Source organism: Ammodytes marinus (genome assembly GCF_949987685.1).
Source record: "Ammodytes marinus genome assembly, chromosome: 12".
Lineage (NCBI taxonomy): Eukaryota > Metazoa > Chordata > Actinopteri > Uranoscopiformes > Ammodytidae > Ammodytes > Ammodytes marinus.
The window spans coordinates 21,014,514-21,022,345 of NC_137216.1; positions in this window are offsets into that span (position 1 = coordinate 21,014,514).

Sequence of the window (7,832 nt, forward strand, 5' to 3'; positions counted from 1 at the left end):
TGTCCTTGTATTGTCTTTAGCAACAAGAAAAAAAAAAGTAATCAAATAAAGTAAGGTGCTGGCCAGCAATAATATTATAGAGCTCTATATGTGTGTGGTGGTTTGATTAGTTTTGCCTGCAATCCTCGGGGATATTCAGAAGATGGCGACGGCTCCTCACAAGCTCACGAGCCACTGGAAAAGCACTCAGGAAACAGCGGCAGCGTTTCATCAATGTTCATTCACTCGGCGGAGTTCCTTACTAACGGTCTTCTTATGGGTAAACTTCGCCGATGGCTTCCGGCTTATTATCAAAAGCAAACCGAGTATTTCGTACGGTAAATATTACACTTAAAAATACTCTTAACAAGTTTAAACTCCGAAAATAAACAGCAGGAGAATCACAGCTTGACCACACATTGCTTGCATGCATTGAGAAGAGAACTACCCGCGAAAACACATCTCCAAGGTAACAATAACACACACCGTAAAACAGCAGTCGTAAAGCTGCCACAACATAAAGTGGTCGTAACCCTTAAAGAGACACACACCAAAAACAGTGATATTACAGAAAAGCATTAACTGACTGAAAATATATCTGGGTTACATCCTCCCCCACTTAAAATGTGACGTCCCCGTCACTACCTACTGCTAGAGACTGAACTAACCCTGCAATTTGCTGCTGCAAGGACAATAAGAAACCATAAAACAGTGTCTGCTGTGTAGGGGGACTTAAGGTGTGATGTTTACAATGGGCTTTGCGACCAACTTGGTAGTCACTAAGATAAGCTGGTGGTACCCTTGTTCTCTGAGGCCTAGCCTGGGACGGGCCTGGACTAATTACAGTCTCAGTGTCTGACAAATCATGCTGATCTGACATGTATTCAGGGGCATTAGGACTTAGGGGATTTTGAGACTGAGAGGTACTCTGTTCAGGGGTTTCAAGGCTCATGTTCTGCGTTTCCAAGTCTTGATCCACTTCCATTGAAGACAGATCATCCTCAATATCTCCCTCATCAGTCACCTCAGGAACTTGAGACGGGCTTGCCTGCACATCAGTACTCACAGGATCTGCTTCTAAGGTTGCAGGTAAGAACCCACAGGGAAGAAGCATATCTCGATGCAAAACCCGCTCTCTGCCCTCACCATTATCGGGCCTGACAACATACACCGGGATACTCTCATCCGGCTGTTTGGCAACAACGTAAACAGTGGATTCCCATTTGTCAGAGATTTTGTGCTTCTTTCTGAGACTCAGATTCCTCACAAGGACTCGATCCCCTACCTCTAAAGGCAAGGCAGTCACCTTAGCATCCCAGCGCCTTTTGTTCAACAACTGACGTTTTTCAGCATTTCTTGACGCTAGCTCATATGCGTGTCTGAGTCTTTTCTTTAGGTCTCGCACATATTGTGTGTGCGTTTTGGGATTGTGACCCTGAGGGCTGATGCCAAAACAGAGGTCAATGGGGAGACGCGGCTCTCTGCCAAACATGAGTAGGAAAGGGGCTTCGCCAGTCACATCATTCCGTGTACAATTATATGCGTGTACAAGGGGCTTGACATATTTCCTCCACTCCTCCTTCTTTTTGTCCTCCAGCGTTCCCAAGAGGTCGAGCAGAGTCCTGTTGAATCGTTCTACCGGATTCCCTCTCGGGTGGTAGGGCGTTGTGCGCGACTTGGCAATTCCAGCATGCTTACAAAGTTCTGCTACAACTTCTGACTCAAAACAGGCTCCTTGATCACTATGCAGCCTGCGGGGAAAACCATAGTGACAAATGAAGTTTTCCCATAACACTGTGGCAACAGTCTTGGCTGTCTGGTCTCTAGTTGTATATGCCTGTGCATATTTTGTAAAGTGATCAGTTATGACCAGTATGTTTCTAGTGTCTCTTGAGTCAGGTTCAATTGTCAGAAAATCCATACAGACTAGCTCAAGGGGACCACTGACTTTGATGTTGACTAGTTTGGATGCCTTTTGCACCCTAGATTTTCGTCTGACACATCTTTCACAGCTTTTACACTTTGTCTCAATGTATTTTGCCATCTTCGGCCAGTAGAACCTTGCTCTGGCTAGTTCCAAAGTTCTCTCGATACCCATATGGCCTGTCTCATCATGAATACCTTGGAAGGCTCTTTCTCTGTGACTACTGGGTATGACAAGTTGATGAAACGCTTCACCTCTTTGATTGAGAACTTTGCGGCACAACACTCCGTTCTTCAAGAGTAGCTTTGATTTCTCTCGTAAGAGTTGAGCTACCTCTGGCTCCACAGTCGTCTTATCAAATACCTCAGTGTCAAGCTCATCTTCCAGTATACGAATAACTTGTGCCAAAGCTGCGTCTTCCCTCTGCAACTGATGCCAGTCCTCCATAGACATTTCTGGCAGAGCTGACTGTCCTGGCCCAAGGACTGGATCTTCCAGATCATCAGGGACCGCACTTTCATCACACAAGAGAGTTTCCACTGCAGGTATCACACTGTCCGGATCCTGATTGTCTTGTGAAACTGCATGAACATTGACACCATGGCGCATACAAAGAGTGCTCACTGTCTCCCCATCCAAAACTTGGAACTCCTCAGGTGATAGGCTAGCTCGATCTAGCATACCTGAAATTCTCTGGTCCATCTCTCGAGACTCTTCATCGTCTTCGGATGGTTCATGAGGTCTCCTCGAGAGCCCATCAGCATCGATATTCAGCACACCAGATTTGTAATGGATGTCAAAGTTGAACAGTGATAGAGAAGCAAGCCATCTGTGGCTCGCGGCATCTAACTTTGCACTTGTCAGCACGTATGTCAGAGGATTGTTATCCGTTAGCACTTTGAAGTTAGCCCCGTACAAATAGTCATGAAACTTTTCACTGACCGCCCATTTAAGGGCGAGAAATTCTAACTTATGCACGGGGTAGTTTTTCTCACTTTTAGAGAGACCACGACTGGCGTATGCTACCACTCGGGTTTGGCCATCTTGGACCTGATACAGGGCTGCACCTAAACCGGTCATACTGGCGTCAGTGTGGAGCACATATGGGAGCTGCCAGTTGGAAAACGCAAGCACCGGGGCAGATGTTAATTTCTCAATGATGAGCTCAAATGCTGCTTGGCAATCAGGGGTCCATAATGCACCAAGTGGATGTGACTGTTTTCGTGGCCAGTGGTTAGGGCCTTTGTGCCTGGGCGCTAGATCTCCTTTCAACAAATCATTTAGAGGCCTAACAACCCTAGCATACTCTCTCACAAATCTTCGGTAATACCCAGTGAAACCTAAAAATGACCGAAGCTCTTTGGCTGTTTGAGGCCGGGGCCATTCTTTTACAGCAGCAACTTTGTCAGGATCGGGTTGGATTCCCTCAGCAGATATCACATGCCCTAGGTATTTCACAGAGGTCTGGAAGAATTTGCATTTGGAAGGGGACAGTTTGAGGCCAAAATCAGAGACGCGTTTGAGAACCTTCATTAATCTCTCCTCATGTTCCTCCAAAGAGCTGGAGAATATTATGAGATCGTCGAGGAAAGCAACAACCTCTTGAAGGTTGATACCTTGCATCACCTTCTCCATGGTTCGTTGGAAGGTTGCTGGAGAGTTGGTCAGGCCTTGGGGCATTCTCCGAAACTGCCATGTTCCAAAGGGTGTTGTGAATGCTGTCTTTGGCCGATCAGAGGGTTCAACCTCCAGCTGATAGTACCCACTCTTTAGATCAAGAACAGTGAACCATTTTGAGCCTGACAGCAGGGAGAATGTCTCCTCTATACGAGGTAATGGGTAGGCATCTTTTTTAGTCAAGTTGTTCAGTCTGCGGTAATCCACCACCATTCGCAGATCTCCGTTCTTTTTCCGGACAAGGACAATTGGAGAGGCGTAAGGGCTATGTGATTCCTCTATGATGCCTATGGCCAAAAGGTCTTGGAGATGCCTTTTTAAGTCATTGAAGTCGGCAGGTGAGACACGTCGAGTTCGCTCTTTGAATGGTACATGAGGGTCAAGCTCTATGCGATGAGTGACTCCTGCAATGTTGCCAACATCTAGATCATGTCTAGAAAACGCATCTGACACTTCTTTGTTTATTCTAGCCTGTATGTGCTCCCTTAGTTCTGGTGCTATGGGGCTGTCGCTGAAATCAGGATAGAAGATTTCAGCTGCTGAATTGATCTTTTCATTTTGTGACACCGACAGAGTATGTGTCTGCGGAAGGGCAACATCTGACTGTTTGTTCTGGTCAGAGTGTGAAACGGGCACTGCCCAGTCAATGGGAGAGCACTCAGCAATGACTGTTTTTGGGTATAAGGTGATGTCACGCTGAGAAATATTTTTGACAGCAAGCTTAAATTTATTGTGGGATTGAGGCTTTACATCCACTATCTGGTCATAGACGGCTATCAGGCCTCCTGGCGTAGGTATTTCCTCCGTACCACCCACAAGAGCTTGGAACTCACCTTCACCGGGTTTATTGTGGCAGATGCCCTTTAAAGTACAAAGCTCGCCGCGCTTCAAGCGTATGGGTACTTTGCTGCTGAGCCTAACACGCAGAACTTTGGCGTCTTTTGTTTGGGAGTCAGTCCGGTTATCACACTCTGCATAAGCCATTAGCCAGCTGGCCTGGATAGGAAGAGTTTCTGGGAACTTAGTTCCGCCTTGCTTAATGCAGTCTTGGATCATTGGACGCAAGGCATTAGTACCTACAAGCAGAGAATGCTTGTCATTGTATGACTGATCTGGGCTTACTAAAGCTAGGATGTGAAAACATTGGTCTGTGCCACATTTATCTTTAGGGAACTGCACATCCACTTCAACATAGCCCAAATATGGAACCTTTTGTCCCGCTGCACCTTCAATGTTTAGGGCATCTTTAATAGAGAATAACTGTCTGTGGGAAAGGTAACGGGAATAAAATGACTGGGATATGATTGTTACTTGGGACCCTGTGTCAATTATGCAATTGCATTGGACTCCATCTAACCATGCTTCACTATCACAAGGCTCTCCAACAAGTCCTGCTGGAATCTGAATAGTCGCTGATGCATTTGGGGGTTCATGCATGCACTGGCTCAAAACAGGGGAACTAGTTTGACACTGAGCTCCTGCTTGTCCCACAGCAGGAGCCCTTAACTGTTTAAAGACATATTTGGCTGGGGGTTTGTCTGCTGGTAGCTTAGTGGACGTTGGGTTTGTCTAGTTTGGTGTCTCTCACAAAGTTTCTTCTGCACAAGCACCGCATTAGTTTGGTTTGTGCATTGCGGCATCATATGTGACTCTTCTCCACAGTTGTAACAAAACCTGCCTGCTTTAGTGAGATTCTCTGTGGGCACGGCTTGGAGTGGTGGAGCTGTGTTGCTGCTTTTTGCTTTCTGTGAGAACTTTCGTCCTGCTCTATCATATCTGGGGGGATTGGCATGTTGAGTAGTGACACTTTGCTTTAGTTCAGCCTCTAACAGTCTGATTCTCTCCTCAAGCTGCTCCCTAGTGTTAGCATCGCACACCGCTAGGACTTTGTTGCTAGGGGGCTCAGACTCATCAGTAGTTAGGTGTGTCTTAGTATGAACTTTGGTTGTGCTCCCAGCAGTATGTCGCTTTTTCCTCATTTCCTTTAGCTGACTTTCTTTCTCATAATTTCTTATTTTGAACAGCAACTCTGAGAAAGTGGGCGTGCTCTGGGAGGGGTCATTGAGTTGTTCTTTTAGGTGCAATGTGGTTATCATACTGTCTTCCCAGCAGCCTCTTAGGAACTGCTTTAATAGTTGAGAATCACCATTTTGTTTAGCTACACCTTTATTTTCAACTACTTCCTGTAACAGAGTTTGGAGTCGACGCAAGTAGTCGGATGCTTTCTCCCCACTGTCCTGATGGGTCTCTAAGAAGTGAATATACAGCTCCTCACCTCCTGTAACGTTACCATAAGCCTTGTCTAGTTCATGGAGATAGTCACTTGGTGGGGCTTGGGCTCCAATAGAGAAAGCCACATTTAAAGCAGGGGTATGAAGGCTATCAAGAAGCATACGGCGCTGCTGTGCCTCTGACAGGCTGGAGTCATTTAGTACCTGCTTAGCTCTAAGCCGCCACACTTTGTAATCCACCTCTGTAGAAGGTTTAGGAGAATTTCCAGAGAATGGACGCAGTTCTCTTGCAGGTGGAATGAACACCAGGGAGTCGTGTTTTACAATATGTTCCACGATTACTCTCTGAACATCTGCAGGGAGGGGGTCAACAAGCAGAGTGTCATTAGGGGCCTGTCTTGGACTGGATGCATAGCTATCAGCACTGAAGACAACCGGTCTTGGGTTAGGGGTAGACTGTGCTTTAAATGCCGGGGCTTTAAGAGCAGATGCTGGGGTAGAAGTTACTGGGCCCTTGTCACTATCCCCTTTTCCAGAAATATGATTCACTGCTACTTGCTTCAAAGTAATGGGGCTCATGTTGTATGTTAGAGCTAACTCATTTACCTGCTCTCTGAAATTGACTGTCATGTCATCAATAGCACGAGCAAGAGGCACTACATCATCTGTGGGTGGCTCACTGACTGACTTAGGTGGACAGTATTCATCTATCTGCATAACCTCCCAATATGAGTCATCAGCTGGATGCTCGCGGTCTAGAAGCATTGGAGTTAAAGACTCGCTAAACTGACACAGAATGGTATTGGGAAGGCTGTCAATGTGATGCACTCCAACAACATCATCAAGTAATGCAAAAACCCTTTTTACATCTTCCAGTTTAACCTTAGCTGGGACACCCTTAAGCATAACTGTGCGCTCTGGGTCAAAACCATACATGTCACAAAACTCCATTTTGTTTTCTCAATTAACCCAACCTTACAATTTTCAGATGATAATACTTTAAATAGTTTTTATTAGTGCTGTCAAGCGATTAAAATATTTAATCGCGATTAATCGCATTAATGTCATAGTTAACTCGCGATTAATCGCGATTAATCGCATTTTTATTTATTCTAGCCTGAATGTCCCTTGACTTCTTTTTGTCCCATTATATTTTCTCATTTTAATGCTCTTATCACACCCATTCTAATTATGATATTTAAGAAGAAATACACTGAATTACAATGATACAATATTTCTTCTAAAATATCATAATTTGCAATTCAGTGCAAATAACAATAGCCTATTGACCCCCCCCCCCCCCCTGCACCCTACCCCTTGAACAGCATTCACAAACATATTGGAACTTCTTTTTTTATTTAAAAACCAAACCATAAAACAACATAGGGTATATAAAACAAATTAGTATTAAGGCTACATTAGACTGGTTGCTGCCTAAATGTTTTGGGAGTCTTTCATCCACAACTTATTTCAGACTGTGTTGAGTGGACACACAGGTGGTTGCCATGGCGCTGCTGCAGCCGAGGCTTCAGTCTCCCTTCGTAGCGAAAATTAAAGTGAAAATGAATGACTGGTGGCTGCCACTAACATTCATGGAAGTTTTGGTGTGCGCGCAGGGTTATAAGTTAGACTTCTGCAAATGAAAAGCTTTCTTTTCTGTTCTTTTCCGTGTAGACTCAGAGCATGGGTCTCAGAGTCACACACGGAAGACTAGTGACGGTCGCGTAACTGAGCTAGGAAGTGCTAGGTTCCGGTTTCTGCTTCAAAATAAAAGTCAGAATTGACTTGACGTTTCGCCGTTTTGCCAGTTAAATGATTTTAATGTGAAATTACGCTGTAGGACATGTTCCGTTTGAATTGACAGTAACTTAACTGCGAGCCATATGTATAGTTTGTGGTGTTTCAGTTGTTAAAACATTACTAGTTGATTCAACAGCTTGTGAAAAAACCACAACGTCTCCTAGGACATGACGAGCGTTAATCGCGCGATAAAAAAATTGACGCCGTTAAAATGGGTTTGC